Source organism: Pseudorca crassidens, chromosome 10 (assembly GCF_039906515.1).
Source record: "Pseudorca crassidens isolate mPseCra1 chromosome 10, mPseCra1.hap1, whole genome shotgun sequence".
Classification (NCBI taxonomy): domain Eukaryota; kingdom Metazoa; phylum Chordata; class Mammalia; order Artiodactyla; family Delphinidae; genus Pseudorca; species Pseudorca crassidens.
In genome coordinates, this window is record NC_090305.1 from 101,276,409 (window position 1) to 101,296,768 (window position 20,360).

The 20,360-nt window shown below is 54.3% G+C and overlaps 1 protein-coding gene across 2 annotated transcripts in view; it reads left to right on the top strand.

Annotated features, from left to right (window-relative positions):
- Window positions 1-2,043: 2,043 nt before the first annotated feature.
- The window catches only part of SLC6A1 (solute carrier family 6 member 1), a 40,362-nt gene continuing 22,045 nt past the window's right edge, over window positions 2,044-20,360 (top strand). The window contains exon 1 of one of the 2 annotated variants that reach the window (XM_067755462.1): window positions 2,044-2,195. The gene's annotated coding sequence lies outside the window, so the exon portion shown is untranslated. The remainder of the gene's footprint in view (window positions 2,196-20,360) is intronic. The other variant, XM_067755461.1, reaches the window with a different exon arrangement.

A 20,360-nucleotide genomic window follows, 5' to 3' on the forward strand; every position in this document is an offset into this window, starting at 1 on the left:
GGCATGGCTGAGTCCAGGGACTCAAACAATACTCATCAGGACTCTGTCCATTGTCCCTCTCTCAGTTCTGCCTTCCTCTGTGTTGGCTTCATTTTCAGATATTATCTGTTCAAGGAGTGACAAAGCTGGCTGCCAGCAGTTGCAGGCTTAGGAACAGTGGTGGAGATCAAACTTGTGTTTGACAGTAGTTTTAGCAAAAGTCCCAGGAACAGTTCTCATCAACCCATATGTCACACGTTCTTTCCATTGAGATCAGGGTGATGTGCTCTGGCTGTGCCTGGGTCACACGTCCACCCCTGAAAGGAGGGAACTCCACCCAACCATACGAATATGAGTGGAGAAGGGGAAGTTCCCCAAATCAAAATTGAGGTGCTGTCGCCTGAACAAGCTGAAATGAATGTCAGGCAAGAAAAAATAGCTTCCATATTTGCTACTCTCATACCCTTGCTCAAATCTGTGTCCCGCATCTCCATCCAGATAGCATCTATTCATCCTTTGGCCATCAGCTCAAATGACACTTCCTTGAGGAAACCTTTCCCAACCATCCCAAGCTGGACCGGATCGCCTGGAATGTGTGCTCCCAGCAGAGCTTGTCACTCTGGGCCTGTGTGGTTATTTGACAGAAGCCTGTCTCCCACACCGGACCAGGACCACCTTGGGGTCTGTGGCCTGTCTTGTTCACCATGGTGTCTTCAGGTGGTGACCAGTAGACGGGAGGAATGGATGGGTCAAGGAAGATATCAAGATTCCATGCTTGTGGGTGAGAGTGTGGGAAAGAGCCAGGAGCAGTCAGGGTCACCTTGGGGAGCACTGGAGGTTGTGGGGTCCAGGATGGATGGTGGGTGGGCAATGTGGGGTGGGGGATGGCAAGTCTATCAGCAAATGCCAGCCCTGGGGCCAGAGAGAGGAGGCAAAGAGTAGGTCAGGGGTAGAGAGAAGGGATCCTTTCTGTGAGTCCTTGGGGAACCCAGATGGAAGGGCAGTCATGGCCCCATTACCAGGAGTCTTTGTGAAAGGAGTCAGGGGTCAGGACTTGGCAAGGGGTAGGGAGGGAGTCCTCTGGTACTGGGTGAGCACTGGCTGGGAGAGAGGCTTCTCTGGGACAATCCCTCAAACCTCAAGAACTGGAAGGAGGAGGGTACCTGGGGGACAGGGCTGGGGGGGGGGCAGGGGAGGGGGAGGGGGTGTTCTGCTGCCATCCCTGGGTGTTGTTACAGGCTGTGTTTCTCTTTTTAATCATCTGTTTATCCATCTGTCCATCCACACGCATAGCCACTTGTGTCTCCACCACCACCCCCTGGCAGCAGAGAGGGAGTCCTCACCAACCCGCCCCTCCCCGCCTTATGCACACATCCTGCCTGGGATCAAAAGCCTTGTTGCTTCAGCTCAGAAACTGTTCCCTGTGTAACAGGCAGGGGAGCAGGGAGGGGGCAGGAGCCCACACCTCACCCCCACTGAGGGGGCCTTGTGACCTACAGAAAGAGAAGAGGGTGAAACAGAGAAAGAGAAACGAAAAAGACCATCAGAAGCAGATCAGCAAGGCTGGAGAGAGAAAAGCCAAGAGGGAAATCCATGTTGAAAAGGACTGGGACACAGAGACCCAGACAGACGGGCCAAGGCAGGGAAGAGGCCACCAGACGAAAGGCGAAGGAAGGAGAGAGTGAGGGGGAGAGGGGAGCGGGCGAGGCGGATGGGGCGGGGAAGAGAGGAGAGAGAAGAAAAGGAGAGAAAAGGGGGGAGGGAGGGGAGATGGAGAGCGAAGAACTGGAAGCGGGAAACGGGAGAGACAAGGAGGGAAGACAGGAGTGGAAGGAAGGGAGTGGGGTGAAGGGACGCCGAAGAAGCCGCGGAAACGGGTCGCGCGGCTGGCGGGGGGTCGCAGCAGCCCCCTCCCCGGGCTGGGCGGGCTCCGGCGCCCCGGCCCCGCCCCCGCCCCCGCCCGCGCGCCCTCCGCCCCGCCCCCCGCGCGCCCCGCCCCCCGCACTCCCCGCCCCTCTCTTCCCGGTGTCTCTCCGCCCGCCCCCGAGAGACTGAGCGAGCAGCGAGATTGCGGGCGAGAAACGCGGAGCTGAGGCACCGAGGAGCTGGGGAGCGCAGCGCGGCCCGAGGCGGGAGCGGCCCCGCGTCCGGAGCGCGCCGGAGGGGCCGAGCTGCCCGCGCAGCGCCCGCCGCGGGCAGCGCAGCCCCGGCCGCAGGTAGGAAGGGGCTGCCGGCTTCGGGACGCGGGGCGCAGAGTCCGGGACGGCTGGACAGCGCGGACGGTCGCCCAGAGCCGCCGCCGCGGGCCGGGCGGGATGGGGTCGGCCACGCCGAGTTTCCAGCCCCGGCGCCTCGCCCGGCCTCGGGCCACAGGAAGGAGCCTGAGGTGCCGCTCCGACAGTCGAGGCGCACCCCGGCCATCCCCATGGGACGCGTAGGGGACCGGGGGAACTAGAGGGACCGAGGGTCGCTACAATCTCCTGCCTTTTCCTGGTCGCGGGCCCCTTGGACCCCCAGCTGGTGTTGAATTCTGCTGGAGCCGTCGAAGCGCCGCGTTCATCCCCAGGGGATGGCGGGGGACCCGGGAAAGAATGATAACGTTTGGCTAGTCGTGCGCCACTTCTCCGTCTGGGGTCAGCTGCGCCGAGGTCGAGCTGTGCCCCTCTCCTGTTCTCTCCGGGCTCTGGGGACCAGGCGACTTGAGAATGGGACACCTCCTTTCTGTCCTAGGGCCGCTTAAGCTGTCAAGAAATGTTGGCTAGAAAGCACACCACAGCTCGGGCTTGAGCTGAGCGCGCTGAAGCTCGCGACGCGGTCTCCCCACTCCTTTCCCCGAGGAATGTGGAGTGAGGGGGGTCTCTCAGAGGGGTTGAGGACGGTGTCTCCTTGCTACCGCAGGGACCATTCTCAGCTTCTTGCCTTACATCCTGGCATTTACTTTCCGAGGATTGGAAAAAGGGACGACCCTGCTCCCCGAGGTTGCCCGGGGGGAAATAATCAGTGGGTCTTCATGCGTGGTCCCTTTGTACCCACACGTCCCCACGGCTGGCACCCACAGATGCCGTGCTCTAGCGTAGCTTGCTTTTTGGACAAGGAACTCAGACCTGGCAGCCCGGCACTGAGGCTCTGGGCTAATCTACTCCCCAGATAGATGTGAACCCCAAGGAGAAGATTGGGTTTTTAAAAGCCCAGTGATGATGTTTAGTGTCTTCCCGATGTGGGGCTTGAGCTCTCTCTCCCTCTCCCGGTAAGCTCAGCCTCATCTTCATGAAGAACTGGGGGCTCTGAATAAAATGGCTCCTGAGCTTTGGTGACACCCCCAAATCAGAGACTGTGTCAGGCTAAGTGAGTGGACTTTGGGGTAAACCTTTATCTGTGACAGGCAAGGTGGGTGTTTGGCAAGAGAGGGGGTGTTGGGTGCTGGGGTATTGCTTAGATTCTCTGGGAACTTTGGGGGAAATGCATTTATAAGGGAGTGTGAAAAGGCACCCCAACTCCCAAATTCCAGAACAAAGGAGGTCAGTGGGAACAACAGGCATCTGTACTCCCTCTTTCTCCTTGGAATGCTCTCTCTGGGAAGGGTTGACCCAGCCCCTGCTCTGGTCCTGGTCAGAGCAGCCTCAGACCCTCCCTCCCCCTCCTCCCCACACACAGAGGATGATACAAGTCCCTGGAGAAGTGAGAGGGACCCCGCCCCCCCCCCCCCCCCCCCCCAGGAATGGGGCAAAATGGCTGAGCCTCCCTTGAGCCTCAGAAAGAAATTGTCAGGCAGGCGGCAAACAAAGGAAGCGCTCTCTCTCTAGCCAAGCGCTGGCTCAGTGGCCAGTCCTCAGAGGACAAACAGCGAGTCCCAGGCAGTGGGACGCAGCCCGGCTTGTCTGCCAGAGCATCTAGAGAGTGGGGCGATCCCTCAGAATTACAGTAGAGAGGCGGCCGCTGTGGGAGAGAAGAGGGAACCATCTCTGCTGATGTCCTACCCTTTAGTCCATGCTGGAGGCTCAGTGAGAACTGGGTCCCCTAGGAACTCAGGATGGGGCTGGGAGGGGCGTCTAGGGGCCAAGGAGGAGGCAACTCAGAGGGCAAAGGAAAGAGCAAGTCCCTCAAAGCTGACAGAAGCACAATAGACCTGTCTCTCCCTGGATTTCATACGCATGGCAACCAGGAGCTCCAAGTGCTATGAATGTGTGTGCGCGTGGCCCAGCACCCAGCAGGCACTCAGTCAATGTCTTACAATAAAGCCTACATAGATGGAAGGTGAGGACAGCCTAGCATGGACCTCCCTGCGTCGTTGAGCTGGAAGGCTACAAAATACGGCCTCCGAGACCTCGGCCAGGAACGAGCCCTAGAAGGATTGGCTTGGAGCTGGGCTGCTGCCATTTTCTGCAGGTGACCTTGGGCAAGTTCTCATCCCCATGGGAAGGTAGGAATGCAGTATTGAAAGCTGCCAATGTATCCTGCTTATAATTCCTACAGTAACCTTGCGCAGCAGGTACTATTCTAATCCCCCCCTTCAGAGGTGAGGAAACTGCAATACAGAGAGTGAAAGTGACTTGCCCAAGGTCACACAGCCAGGAGGAGGCAGGGTTGAGATTTGAACCCCACTCTTCTGACTTCCAGGCCAACGCTTTGCCCCTTTGATGGGTCTCTGGGCCTTGTTTTTCACCTCCATAAAGTGAGGTGGTGGGGCGATGGTCAGGGTTTGATGACTGACACTGAGGCCCCTCTGGACTGCCGTCTGAGCAGTGGCTGCTCCCTTGCCTTCCCACATATGCTAAGAGCAACCTTAAATAAAGCACAGTGTCAGGCGGCTTCTTGCCTTCGCATAAAGACGCTGTTCCTACGCTTGTCTGTGAGCTCAGTAGCTGAGATAGAGACATCCCAAGCCGCTTGGAATTTGGAGATGTCATTTTGTCCCTCTTGTGGGGCGTGGATCACAGGCTGAGCATCATCCCCGGCTGATTAAGCCTTGCTGTCGCCTCCAGCCCCCTGCATCCTAAAGTCCATCCCCTTTGTCCTTGGGAGCAGGTGGAGTGCCTGAGTCCCTCCCTGTCACCTGGCCTGAGGCGTGCCTAGCGCTTCCTTGCCTTTGATCACCTAAGCCCTCTCCCTCAGCCACATCTCAACGCCAAACCCAGTTAGAGACTGTTAATCCCCCTGCTCCCCAGATGGAAACAGAGATGTGTCAACCTTTGCCCATGTCAGAACCGCCCCTTCCATTCAACTGGGCCAAGTTGCCTGGACGGTGGGCAGAGCACACCTGCCACGATAAAAACAACCTTGAATCGACAGCAATTGCAAAGAGCTGCAGCCACAGCCCACCGCCACCCCCCGCACCTCCCTCAGTGGGGAGACCATCAGCTGTTCATCCACTGCTCTGTGGCATTCCTCGGCACCAGCTCCCCAAATGGCCCCAGCGCCGAGGGGCCTTTCTGCCACCTTTACCCCATTCTCTGCAGGTCGCTGGAAGGTGGTGGGAAACAGGGTGGTACTTGAGAGGGGGAAAGGCTGGGAGGCCCGATGTGGACCCCAAATTAGGGCTTCCCAGAAAACGTGCCTCTGTGAGCTTTACGAATGTCCAGCATGTTCACTCCCAGCTCACCTGAGGGCCTCCGGAGCAGGGGGAGGGGGTGAGAGTCAGCGGCAAGCCGGCTAATAGCGGAGATAGGGTTGCCTGGCATAGACCGTAGCTGCGAACGCAAGCTGTGATGTTTCAGCACAGACTTGGATCCAGTCATAAACAGGAAAGAAAAACCCACTAAATGTTGTTCCAATGATAATATCATCAATAACAGTTATAACTAAGAGTTATTGCAAGTTGGTGATCTGCCAGGGAGTGTGCTGTGTGCCTTCCTGCTAGTATTGCATTTAATTTTCACAAAACCCCGTGAGCTACATAGTGGAGTTGTCCCTGTACTGATGAGGAAACTGAGAAAGAGAGAGGTTTAGGCACCTGCTGCAAGATCGCTGGCCTAGGAAATGGCCCTGGAGCCCAGAGGCGGCCACATGGTGCTGACACCCCTGCCACGGAAAAGGCCCTGGCCTTGCTCACTTGGCAAGGCCCACGATGCCCTGTTTAAGGAGCTGTGCAATAGAAAGCACTTCCCAGTTCGTTCCATCAGTTGAGCTTTGCCACAGCTCAGGAGGCCAGTAGCGTGATAGCTGCTATTTGCTAGCTGGGGAGGTTGAGGCAGAGAGATGAATTTGTACCCAGTGTCCCTCAGTTGCTAATGCCTCTGTTGGATTTGCACTCAGGTGCCCCCCTGTACAGCGCATTCATGACCTATGCTGTAGATTCATTTAAAGCTGCTGTTGACGTTGTGCACCCAGCCACCTTGCCCTGACTCTCGGTGCCCCCCAGTTTGTCACCACCCTCTTGCTGCTCTGGAAGCCATCGAGAGCAGCCGAGGAAGCCGTCAGCTCTGTGTACCGTGATCTGACATGACACGAAAGTGGCATCCGATTTGATGAGAGCTGCCTGCAGCGAATGGCCTTCTATTTTTACATTTCTCACAAATTGGAAATTACAAGGAGGCCAGGCCTTGTGGAGCGATTGGCTGGAGCCCTGTGCAAGCAGGGGGTGTGCAGCTAGGTGGAACGGGCCACATTTAGGGTGCCAGGGACCGTCTTGGCTACAGAAGGGGCTCCCAGCTTCCGGGGCTGGATGAGATCCTGGCATGCAGGTCAGCCTGGAGGATGCAGGAGTTAGTGGCTGCTTCGGACAGTGACCTGCAGCTCTGCCCACCTGTCAGCTGCCCAGTGTCTGCAAGATTGGTGTCGCATGCCAACTCTGGAGATAACTGAGTTCTTACCAGAGGGACATTCAAGGTCAAAGATGCCTGGAAAGACATTGACAGCGGGTTGCTTTCATGGCCTTATTGTTTGGTAAGGAGGTTCTGTGCAGGGAGAAGGCAGCAGCCACAAGAAGGTGAGAAATGACATTTGGTATCAGTGTTGCAGTTTTCTGGAACTTAGTGCTGAAAGCAATTCTCCCAGTCATCAGAACAACACGGTTTACAAAAAAAAAAAAAAGCTCTTGTGGCTGTTCTTTCTTTTGCTCCTGTATGAAGTATGCCAGGGGAAGAAAATATGGTTCTTGATATCCTGGAGAACGGTCCTCTGTCAGACAAAAAGAGACATCTTCTGTAAGTGACTTTTCTCAAAAAGCCCAAATCAGAATGACCTTGACTCAGATGAGGCCTCTTTGCACACACGTAAAATACACACACACTTAACGCTTAAGCAGAATTTCACAAAATGCTTTCCATTGAAGTTTGCATGAGCCCTGGGAGCTCCAGGTGAAAGCAATATTATTATTATTATTACTACTATTATTATCTCCACCTTTTGGTTGGGGAAACAGGAGCTCTGCAAGCCCTGAACACCCTCACCCATGACCTCTGGTTTCCCAGTTGAGGGGAATCACCTTTCCTAAGCCCGAATCCGAATTCACCAGGTAGCCCCTTGGAAGGAACCCAGAGGAGCCTCGATTTGTAGGAGGCAGAACACAGCACCGGGGTCAAGCCTGCCAGATAGTGTGGAAAGGCACAGCGTGAGGTTTGAAGGACAGGGTCCCTGATCTTGTTCTAGCCTCCCCTGAGCTCTGGCCAGCAGCTGACATGTCCTCCGTCGCATCCAGTTTGGGGTCTGAAGTGTGCTCATCTGGCCAGGACTCCCCAGCGGTGGCAGCACCCGGGGAAAGGAAGTATGGTTGCTTTCAGATGCTCGGGCACACGCACACGTGTGTGTATCTAGATGGATTTAGATGAAAATGAACACCAGGGGTCCTGTGAGATCATCTAGAAAGATCAAGGGCCCTGGTAACCAGGAGAGGTGTGGGCAAGTGTTTGTATGTGAGCCTCGGGTGGTTTGGGACCCGCTTTGTGCCTTGGAGTCTTGCCCCACCCAAGAGGGAAGGGAAGGGATGGGGGAATGGGATGCAAACCACTCACCCTGGCCCGTACCCCCTTCCTGTCTGCCCATGGACTGCTGCCCATGCTGAAGACTGTGGAATATCACGAGGTCTAGGGGCTTCCTTCTGGGGGTGGCAGGGACACTTGAGGGTCTGACATGTCCCCTGGCTGCGTGGCCAGCCCAGCCCTGACCACTGGTGCAGGAGCACCTCCCAGGCATCAGTCATGGGCCGCCCGAGGCTGGTGAGAGCAGTGCTAGGGGATCAGTGTTGCTGTCCCCATAGGCCGGAGGAGGACCCTGAGGCTGAGGGAGGTGGAATCGCTCCCCCCGGGGTACACAGCAGGGTTCAGACCCAGGACTTGCTGATGCCAGCCCCCTGTGCTTCCCACGCCCCTGCTGCCTCTGGAGAGCACCTGAGTGAGAGCGTAGTAGGGGGAGGTGGGGCTTTCACTCAGTGAGGCGGAGGATAAACAACACAAAAGTGACCACAGCCAGAGGCCGCCGCTTCCCATGCGCTGTGCGCTGTCCAACCTGCGTCCAGCCCTCGGCGCCGCCCGAGCCTCTCAGCGCTCGCGTTGGCTGTTTCCAGAGCTTGAGGTCAAGGACCCACCTATGATTTTTTTTTTTTTTTAAAGTGGGCTTGGGGATGGAGAAGAAGCAGTCTTACTGAAGGACTTTATTTATTTATTTATTTTTTACTGAAGGAATTTAAATGCACTCATTGTACTGCACGTACGCTCCTAACAGGTCGTCTCAGTGCTGTGACACGCAGTCATCAGACTTGTACAAGCCCCGGTGTTGAGCGCTGATGCAGCGCTGAGCCCAGCACTTTACAAGCCATGTCCCAGGATCCTCAGTAGGACCCTGAGCCCAGGGCACTCTTGTGGTTGCCCGGGTCGCCCCCTGACTGACAGGTGCTGGGAGACCCGAGGCCTGGGCTTGCAGACCCCAGGAAGTGGCGGGAGAGCTGCCTCCTATGCGGGCTGCCCGTTAGCCTGGGGGACAGTGGGCCGGCTCCTTCCCTAATCTGGGCGTCGCTTTCTCAGTCTGTAAAGCCAAGGGGTTTGGACCGGACACGTCGATCGGCTGCTCCCTGTGCCCGGCGCCAGCTCTCCAAGAGGTAAAGGGGGGCTGCGTGCCCCACTTCCTCCTCCATTTCCCCATAATAGCGTCCCTGAGACTAATGACTGGGAAACTAAGAGCCCTTTTTCCAAATGGCAGTGAATGCCGCTAATGACAGAGCAGATGCAGCACTGTTAATTATGCCGCGGGTATTAAACCAAAACGCCAGCCCGGGAGGAGTTAAATAGCGCCACTGGGCTGGCCACGGGTGTGCCTAAAAGCAGCGCCATCAGCCTGCGCCAAGGCAGAAACGCCCCCTCCCCAACCCGGGAGCCAGCCAGGAGTCACAAAGCCTCGTTCGCACTGGCCCCTCCCCAGCATGGGGTCCGCAGCGGCTCCTTGGAGCTGAGACATCGGTATCTGCTCTGGGAGATTTTCTTAGAGGCCTCTGGGGGGTCAGAGGCAGATGTGGGCCAACAACTGGACCATATAAAAGTTTGAGCACCTGCTGTGTGCTGGGCCCTACTGTGGGTCATGGAGGTAAACCAGGAGCAGGAATGCCATGTCTTCTGGCGTCTCTGGTGCCCAGAATAGTTAGGGACGCGTAGCAGGTGCTTAGCTCTTGCTTGTGATTGTCTATGTGCCTCCTTAAGTGGGAGCCAGAGGCCACACAAGTGGGGGCCAGAGCAAAACCAGCCGTGGGCTGAATGGAGCAGAGGGACAGGCAGGGGACTGTCACACTTCCCTAGGCACCACCCTTCCTGCCTTTCCGGGAGTCGGACCTTTTACTTGCTGGTGCCCATGGACCCCTTTGCCCTCCCTGAGCCTCAGTTTGCACACCTGCAAGTTGGGTACAGCGAGGGCTGTGATGGCAACTCCTCAGGAGAGAACGTGGTCACCAAAGGCAGCTTCTGGTTCTTCTTGTGGATGTAAAATGTCACTCAAACCTTCAATCCTCTTCAGTAACTCTGGTTCCCTGCCTCCTGCTTCCTGGACCTTGAAATCTGTTTCTCAGGTTTTTCTAGGCCAGAGAAAGTCACAGAAGCCACCCATTTCAGACACCTCTGTTACAGATGGGTAAACTGAGGCCTAGAGAGGAGGGGGGTCTAAGGCCTGCAGGTGCTGGGACCCAGAGCTCCTAACCCCTAACCCCGTGCTCTTTCCCCTGCCCCAAGCCAGCCCGGCTCTGCTGCTGAGAAATCATTAAATAGAGTTGTTGGAAGGACTCTGGTTGCCATGGCAATGGAGCCTGTGTCCTCAGGAGATAATGGCGTTGCACAAGGCAGAGTGATGTGTGTTGAATGCTGATTCAGGAGCTGCTAGAGCGAGCGAGTGAGTGGAGGGGACTGTGTCTAGGGCTTGAGCTTCCCCAAGAAAGAGGCTGGTAGTGAGGGCAGCTGCGGGGAAACTTGCTTTGTCTGGAAGCATCCTTGCTACAACCTCGCAGAAAGGGATAATTTCCTTCACTTCATAGAGGTGCACAGTGAGGTGCAGAGGGGGCAAGTGACTTCACCCAGGTCACATACCTGGGCAAGAGATAGAGCTGGCGTTCAAACCTCCAGTGGCTTCAGGGAGTCTAGGCTACAGAGGGCCCGTAAGGGGGCACAGCGAGAGGGAGGGCAGTTGGGGACACAGTGTACTCGGAGCACGTGGACCTCTCGAAAGACTGTTGAGAAGAGTCTCAAACATGAAGATTCTGGTGGGCCAGGAGCAACAATTCCAGCCCAAGATGAATGGGAAACAGTAAGTCCAAAGTCGAAGCCCGCCCTCCCGTATCCTAGCTGTGTGACCCAGGGCAAGTCACTTCACCTCTCTGAGCCTCAGTGTCCGCATCTGTAAAATGGGTAATAAAAGACCTACTTCTTATGATTGTTATGAGACCAAATAAGGTAAGGTAGGAAGAGCATCAAGCCCCACTGCTGAGCACAAACAGTCACTGTTATTAACCAAAGAGAAGAGGCTTGGAGAAGGGTCTGCTCCCAACCGTGTATCAGCTTGTAAGGTGTGGTGTTGGAAGAGTGAAATTGGCTAAAACAAGTGCGAGAGCAATAAATAACAGGGATCTTCATTCCAGGCTAGTGAATATCAGCAGAACAAATGAACAGTCCCCATCACCAAAAATATAAATAAATATTTTGTCTTTGTAAGGCATGATTGGTGTACCTCACTTTAAATGTGCTGTCCCTAGAAGCCTATTTGCAAACCACATCCGGGGAAACCGTGTTTGCTCTATGCCGGCTATCCACAGGACCCTGCGCTGCAGCCCCGTGGAAAATAAATACTCTCACCCACACTCTTCATTTCTCTATCCCGAACTGCTGGTGCAATATATTCACTTCCCTAGTTGGGGGTTGGGGATCATGGGGTTAACACCCCAAGAAACCCCAAAGTATATCATTTGCATGCTGGCAAAGATGGGATGCAAGCTGGCAGACAACCCCACTCCATTTTGGAAGCAGAAAGAGGGTGCTGGACTCAGGCGTTTTGGGCTATTTCAAAAGCAGTGGTGAGAGCTGGGATCCTGCTTACTTAGAGGCAAGCAACCATTTTGTTTGGTACCACAAACCTGTCTGAGCAGATCCACCCCCAGAGTAGAAACCTGTTCCTGGGTTCCTGGAGAGGGAGCGTCGTTTGTTCGCTGCTGCTCCTGAGGCTGGATGGCAGGGTGCATGGAAAGCAGTGAGGCCAAGCGCCCAGGTTCTGACCCCTCCATCGTCGGCAGGCGGGAGAGAGTCAGGGAGATTCATTCTGTGGACAAATGAAGACGGTTGACATTTAACGGGATTTGAGCAAACGTGCTAATTACAGGGATAGGTACCCATGAACACTTCAGGAACCGTGTTTAATGAGCAGTTTGAGAATTTGATGTGATTGGCGTCTGCCAGTGGCTCAACCATTCCCTTTTATCGGTTGCATGTGCATTAAGATAAGTGTGGGGCTTCCCTGGTGGCGCAGTGGTTGAGAGTCCGCCTGCTGATGCAGGAGACACGGGTTCGTGCCCCGGTCCGGGAAGATCCCACATGCCGCAGGGCGGCTGGGCCCATGAGCCATGGCCGCTGAGCCTGCGCGGCCGGAGCCTGTGCTCCGCAATGGGAGAGGCCACAACAGTGAGAGGCCCGCATAACGCCAAAAAAAAAAAAAGATAAGTGTGGCATTCTGCCCAGGACTTTTTCCCATAACTATCTTAAAAAGTAATAATACTAGCCCTAATCAGGTGATTTATTATAATCTCTGCCAGGTAACAAGCAAGTACTATGTACCAGGCTCTGTATGAACCACTTTACACTGTCTCCCATGTAATTGTCACAGTGGCCATGAACATAGATATCATCACCTCTGTCTTAGAGAGGTTTTGTAGTCACGCAGCATCCGAACTGAGACTCAAAACCAGGTTTTCTTGACCTCAAGGCCAGTGCCGTGAACCACTGCCCTATTCCGTCTTGTCTCGTGACAAATAAACCTCTGAGTACCCTTGACTTCTCAAGTGGAAGTTACTCATGCATTTCTTCATTGTTCGTGGGACTTAAGGACGTTTACTTAATAAAAATCTCACTTTCCCAAATGGATAGGTGCTTCTCACTACATGGGCTTTTTCGCTTGACAAAGAAGGGGGGATTCATGCTATAAAGATTCCTTTAGAAAGCTTGGTGAATGAATCAGGAACAGATGTGTTGGCTAAAGTGAGCATTCGCTTGAGTCTTTTAAAAACAAAATTAGCTTTCTCTTGTGGGAAATGTTTGAGACCCAGGAATCTGACCCTTACTCGACTCTGAAAATACACTCCCTCCTCATTCTTGCAAAATATTCTGAAGCAATGTCTCTCAACATTTTTTTAAATCTAACTGAGCTGTATTATAAGAACAATAGGATTTGTTGTTTCCCAAATATAAACTCATATTGCTGACCTCGCTTTTTTAACCAACCCCCAAATTTTGCATATTTCCTAGGGAAGGGGCAGCAGTAACCCCTTCTTGTACCACTTTGAGAAAAGAGCTCTCTGGAGTGACTAGACTGCTCCTATATATTAGGATTGCGAACTCAAAGGCCATGGAGGGCCATGCAGGTCAAAGAAATGAGTAAAGAGGTCAGGAACAAGGTGACGGTCATGGTGGGACTTGTAGTAAACTGGAAAACACATACCTACTCCCCGTCCCCAAAGCACACAACCAAACGCGTGTGGGACCCATTCGGCCCGCAGGCCATCGGTGTGACATCCCTGGTGGTCCTTATTGTGACTTGGTGTGATCTCAGTCCAGACAGTTTGTCTTTGGGGCTTTGGTGTGTGCATCTCCAGAAGGGGGCTGATAAAGGCTGCGGAGCCGTCGAGAGGAGAAAGTGGAGTCCCAGGTGTGGACACTTGGTAAGGAACCGTGGAGCTGCCCAGGGCCACCGTCACCAAAGTACCGTTCCGTGACACGGACTCAGCTCTCCATTCCAGGTGCGCGTCTGCCCATGACTTGTTACGGATCACCATTTAGTTCAGCCAGTCCCTGCGGTATTATGTTTTTCTTTTTCCCAAATCTGAGTTCTTAAAGGGCCTTAATCCTAATGCCCTTCAGAGTCCTTGAAGAACATCTTGAACAGGAGAGAATGGTTATTTAACCCCCTGGTTTTCTTACAAGTGTGTCTTAAAAGGCAAAGAGCAATGTGAAAGAATGCTGGGTGGGCATCCTGTCCCTCTTATTTCCTGATCTGAATTAATCCTTTCTGGCTGGTGGAGCAGGGTCTTTTCAGAGGCGTCCCCTGGAGCAGAATTCTCCAGAATTCCCCACACCAGGCAGAGGAAGGGAGGAAGAGAGACTCCCTCGCAGACTGCGGGGGCATGGAAGCCGGCAGCCTTGGCTCTTCCACTGCGGGTCCCCTTGTACCCCTGGGTGGTTCTCAGGGGTGCTGGAGCCTGCCCTGGCACAGCCAGTTAGGAAGGCTGGAGGGAGCTGGGGGGAGGGGAGGCCCAGCGGCCTGCTTCCAATCACAGCTCTTCAACCACTTGCGACCTTGGGCTCTGCCGGGGGTTTCTGAAACATAGGCTCCCTCTGTCCTTGGGGTCTTGGGCAGGTTCTGTGCGATCACAGAGCAGAGCCTGGTGCAGCACAGAGGAAATCAACAGCACACCTGCGTCTCCTTCCTTCTCTCCTTCGTCCCTCCCTCCCTTCCTTCCGTCTTTTCTTCCTTTTTCTCTTTCCTTCCCTCTACCTCCTGCCCCTTCTCCCCGTTACTCTGCTGCTCCCCTCCAGTCTCCCTCTCTCCTGTCTCTCATTTTTGACATCCAGGGCATTCCTTACAGGAATGAGCCTGTGAGGTTTGCTGAGTATGCGCATCTCTTTCTGATCCTGTGACCTCGTGGTGGACCCTGACCAGGCTTTGGTGGGAACATGGACACCACAGGAATCAGTAGACGCCCCCAGTCAGGACTATCGCTTGCTTTCCGGAGAGACCTTTGTTAAAGCTTACCAGCACACCACTGCTTTGGAGACAGGTGCCAGCCACCTCCTCCGAAGCAGACATTTCTCGAGGACTTGTAATAACAACGTCCCCTGCCACCAGGGTGGGACTCGGGATGTGCGTCTGGCACTGTGTGAGCTGCTGTGGGGGAAGCAGAGCAAGTTGAAGACCCAGGTCCCATTGGTACAGAGGGGACAGGGGAGCTGGGGCGGTAGGACAGAAGAATTAGTTACGCATCAGGATAGGAGCCAAGTTGTGTAGAGTGACTGGGCCTTCCCCATGGCCCCCACCCCCGCCCACAGTCCCAGCTCAGGCACTGTCCTTCCATCCCTGACCTCCCCACATACACAGCTGACGGGTTCTTGCCAAATCACCATCAGATCAGATCTCTCCACCTTCAAAGGCTCCAAGGTCCCCAAGCTCCCGCCTTCCCAGTACTCAGTGTGGGGAGGGGCAATTAAAAGCATGGGCTTCGGAGTTGAGCTGTTATCTCCAGATCTGGGACCGCGGGCAAGTTGCTGTCCTCCTTTGAGCCTCAGTCTCCGTATCTGTGAAAATTAAATGCGAGCATCTATGAGATGCACTGAACAGAGTAAGCACTGAATAAACCTTTGGCATGATCACTGTTCTTATTGCAGGACACAGGGCACCCCCTTTCCTGCATTCAGAGCCCTTTACTGCTACTGCCACCTCCCCAGCCAAGCTCCCTAAATGACCCCAGATTCTGTCCAACCAAGCCAGGCCCTTCACTGTCTCTAAAAACATTATGCTTTTCCCCCGTCCTCTCTGCCTGAGACGGACCAGAAGCAGTTAGGCTTGTGGTTGGAGCAAGGATTCTAGTCCTGCTTCTGTAGCTGTGATTATAAAAGGAATGTCCCCATTTCTGTCCCCTTTCCACTAGCCCAAATGCCATCATCTCCCAGTTTCTTGCCTGAACCCAGGCCCCCTCTATCTGGGCCATGGAAGAACTTACTGCATGGATGTTGGTTATCCACGCGGCCCGTCACCCAGCTGTCCCCAGCGCTCAGTGGCGGCAGACTCAGACGATCCCTCTGCACCCAGCTTGGGACCTGGCTCCCTGGAGGTGCGAGGTTGATGCAGGTCGGATTGGATTGAAAATTACCTCGACAAAGCGAGGTGCTCGGTCGGGCATTGTGGACAATTAGCGGCCAAACAGATGTTAGCAAACCGCTGATTGTGTGAGCGAGGCAGGGGGGCTGAGATGAGAATGAGGATGGGAGTCAGGACGATGCTGCCGGCTAGAGTCTGACTCCTCTTCTCTCACACAGAAGGGAACCCAGGCACAGAGAGGGAAAGGGCCTGGCTCAAGGTCACACAGCTGGTAGTGTGTCGAGTGAGGATTCAGACCGGGGTCTACAGACTCCAGAGTCTGAAGCTAACTGTGCTTCCTCCTCTGCTGGGCCCTAGAAAGGCCCTCTCCCTGCTGCAAGCACAGGCCGTGTCTGCAGGTGGAGGAGAGCTGGGGACTCCCAGAGGGGATCGCCACCCCTGGGGCTGGCTGTCTCCTTGGGGGACTCTCGTTAGGGCCCCAGCCCCAGGGGCCTGGTGAGAGCTGCTCAGCCTGGATCCCACGTGACCTCTTGTCGGCTCCCAGGACCCCTGCAGGGTTTGCCCAGTATGACGATGGGGACAAGTTAGCCTTTCATGAAGCCAGACCTCAGAGGATGAGCGTCAGCAGCCCCTTTTGGGTTTCCTATAAAGAGCAGCAGGCCTTGTCCTTGGGGGTTTGCCCTGGAAGGAATTACCGTTCTCCCACACCCTAAAGGTGGGGCTCAGGGGTTCCGCAGGCACCCTGCTAGAGACACTGGTTGAGTGTGGACACAGGAGCCCAGCTGCCTGGGTTCCAGTCCTGGCCCCCCATGTTCCTAGCTGGGAGACCTTTGGCAATTCCCTTTCCCTCCCTCTGCCTTGGTTTACCCATCAGTAAAATGGGGGAGAGGGGTGAGAACGGCCGTTTACTATCCATAAAGCATTTAGAGCAGGCCCTGGCATTGTCAGCTAAGCACTCAGCTGACTTTTTTCTCGTACTGTGAGCTCTCCTATCTCTTTCCTTTTTGTTAATGAAAAGTTGGGGATGTTTTCCTGTGTGCAGCCGCAGAGAAAAGAGCAGCATGACTTATTTCACCTTTGAATGGGTCTAGGAAGCCTCCAGCTGATATAAACCTGATTTTTTTCTCACTCTGGTTGTTGGTGTGGGGTGGTGCCCTCTAACCTTCTCGTACCTTCTGGTTTAGGGGGCACCCTAGAGAACCAGACTTCCAGGCTCTCCAAGGCTGCAGGCCGAGGGGAAGGGCTTGCACCTCGGTTTCATCGTCTGTCGAGGGCTGTGGGACCAGGCAAACCCCTTTCCATGCTGTCACCTCTCTTCCTCCCCAGAACCCAGCAGGCAGACGCTTCAGAGAGTTTCACCCAGGCCAGTGTCTGGGAGGCAGGTGGTAGGTGAGCAGAGGGCCTGGGCTAAATTCCTGTGTGACCTTGGGCAGGTTATTTGACCTCTCTGAGCCCCAGTACCATTATCTGCAAAATGGGACGAATAATCATTTTAGCTTCACTGTATTTAGCATTTGCTGGGCCAGGCCAAGGGCTAGAAAATCTAAATCTAGCCCTGGGCCTGTGTAAAGTGGTGACCATTGGCCGCATTTCCTGTTAGAACAGACAGTTTGGGAAAATATGTAACTTACATGAAAGTCACGCTGGGATGTTGTAGAGAAGAGGCATTCAACACTTAATACTGGGAAATGCGCCTGGGGCTGCAGATTACCTCTCAGGTTTGTTGAACCAGCGGAGGGCTTTGCACCTAGATGTGAAGCTTCTTTCCTTCGTGTCTTAAGTAAGAGTGTGCAGGGGGCTGAGATTTGGGGTGGTGGGGGTCTGTAAGGGTCATATGACTCATGTGCTATGTGACCCTGGACCAGCCACCAGCCCTTTCTGGGCCTTTTTTTCCATCTGTAGTCTGCTGCTATAGGCCAGGTGTACCCGTGTGGCATGGAACAGACTTGAACCAGGAAGGAGGCTGCCTTGGTCCTGGCCCCAAGCCCCACTGGTCCAAGGATGAGAGCCTAACGCCTGGACCTGCAGCCATCCATTTAGCCTGCAGCTTGCACCCTGGCAAAGACTGACTCCTCACCGCCAGACTGGGGTCAGGCCTCTGAGGCCTAAGCCCTGAGGCCTTGGAGATCCTCTCGAGCTGCCCCTTCTCCATCAGAGCACCTTCTCCAGGGAGCCGTCACTGACCTCCAGGGCAGTCCGTGGCAAGGGCTGCCCATAGCACCAGCCCTCCACCTGCACAGTCCACCCTCCCTCTACGCTTCCGCACTGGATCATCAGCTATTAATTGGTCCTCACATTTGTATGGCGTTTTTCGATTACAAAGCACTTCCGTGGCCATTCATCTCTTTGAATGGCAATCTAAGCTGCTATTTATTGAGTGCTTCCTGTGTGCCAGGCCCTCTGCTTTCCCTGGTCTCATTCCATGCATTATCTCACTTCAGAGTTTCACAACAATCCTATGAAGTGTAAGGGTCCATATTTGCAGACAAGGAAACTGAGGCTCGAGCAAGCTAAATATCTAGCCCCTGGTCACGCAGGGATTTGAATCAAGCTCCATGAAATAATCAGGGTCACCCATAACCTACCGCCTCTGAAGCTGCCGTGTGCACCTGAATCCCTGGGACCTTGTTAAAGTGCAGCTTCTGATCCTGTGGGTCTGGAGTGGGGCCTAGGACTCTGCATTTCTGACAGGCTGCCAGTGATGCTGATGCTGCCCACGGAGAACCACACGTTGAGTAGCAAGGCTCTGGATCGCTGAGCCATGTGAGACTCCTTTACAGTAGCCTCAGGCTGGCAAGCCTTAGTTTCCCCATCTGTCAGATGGGTGAAGTAGCCCCTGGCTTCTAGAGATGGGAGGAGGACTGGATGACGCAGCACCTGTGAAGTGCCTGGCACACAACAGGCGCTCAATAAATGCTGGCTCTTCTCCCTTGGTAGGGGCTGGCGTGGGTCTGGGTGCACAACAGGCGCTCAATAAAGCCTTGTCCAATCGACTGAGCCTAGCGTTTCTCCCTAAAGGAGAGAATAAACTGTATTGTTTCCCCTTGGCATGCTGCCAAACCCAATATTAATTTTTTTCTTGAACCGCAGAGTTTCAAAAAGAAAGAGAAGGGAGTAGAGTGATTGCAGTCTGAAGCAAGGCTCTGTAATTTCTGTAATTACAGAACAGGAGCAAAACAAAGCAGGAGTGCGCACAGCGTCATGGGAGGGAGCGGCCCCCTCCCGGCCTGCTGCCCCCCCTCCCCGCCTCTGGCTCTTCCCGGTGCCCCACTCGCTCCCAGTGGGTTCTGGGCCCAGCCCTGGCCCTAGACAATGACAGCCTGAGACTAGGCCTTGGCCTTTCTGCCTCTGCCCAGGTCCCTACCCCACGCAGCCACCCATCCCGCTGGTGCAGTAGGACAGAGGGGGATTGTCCAAGGCAGCTGCCACATGCTCCCCTCCCCCAGCCTGCCATCTGGCCTAGGGCTGGGCTGCTGACAGCCAATCCTCCAGCAAGGTTTGCGGGGCCCCACCTCCAAAATAGATCCCCGTCCACTCCTCACCATCTCTGGCCTGGCTGCCACTGTTCAGGTCACCATCATCCCTCGCATGGACTCTCAGCTCCTAAGGAGCCTCCCTGCTTCCACCCTTGCTCTTGGGCAGCCTCTTCTGGGCAGCCAGGGTGAGACTCATAAATGTAAGTCAGGCCACCACCACCACTTAAACCCTCTACTTTCTCCGTTCCCCTTTAGAATAAAATCTGAGCTCCTTGCCGTGGTCTCTGAGACTTTGCATGATCTAGCCCCTGCCTGCCTCTAACTAGATCTGTCCCCTCCTGCCCTGGGACTCCCACGACCCTGGCCTCCATGCCATCTCGCAAACATGCCAAACGTATTCCTGCCTCAGGGCCTTTGCACTTGCTGTTCCCTCTCGTTAAAATGCTGTATTCTAGAGCATCACATTTCTGGCTCCTAATTCAAACTGAAAAAAAATTTTGTTCAGGCCAAATAAAGCAAGCCCAAGGGCCAATTTTGACCCGTGTTGCCACTCCTGATCTAGAGCTTCCAAACTCCACATGTTTTCTTTTCCTTACAAAGCATTTCCTCATTCAGGGATTGGCAGACATATTCTTCCTGTTTGCTTTGGCCCCATTTTTATCGATGGTGCTCATTGAGGAAGGATGGGGCATCATGGGAACATCTTTAGCATCTTCCTGTCTCGAATCTCTTTCTCTAACTCCATCCTCCCCAGAGCCTCCCTGAGTGAGTCTTCTTCTATAATATGAACTTGACCACATTGTCACCCCTGTCCCATCCCTGCAGTTGGTCCCTAAGTTCCCTAGCCTGGCTTTTGAGTCCCTTCACAAACTAAACTTCCTAGCTTCAAACCTCCCTACCTTTGTTCATGTGTTTCCCTCTACTTGGGATGCCCTTTCCCTCTTTTTGAGCCTATGAACACCTATGCAACCTTCAAAACCCAGCTCAAACGTCCCTTCATCTGGAATACCTTCTCTGGCTGAATTAAATCATTCCTTCTAGGCCTGTCTGGTTCATACAGTCTTGTAGCACTTATCACAGAGTATTATGAATAACTGTAGCAGAGCTATTTCTCTTTAAAGGCTGTGACCTTGTCAAGGTCAGGAACCTTGTCTTATTAATCCTTGCCACCTAACCATCCAGCCCAGCTCCGTGCACACATTAGGCTCTCAGTATGTAGTTACAAAATAGGATCTTTCTGCCGGCACCTGTTAGATCACTGGTTCAAACTCTGGTGACCAGTGTGTAGTTCAGAATGCAAAACGCTTGGAACAACTGTCCCATCGCCAACTCAGCTCTTGGAACGAGCTCAGTAAATGCTTGTTGAATGAATGAAGGTGTGAAGGTGAGTGAATACAGAGGACTTGTCGCTTGTGGTCT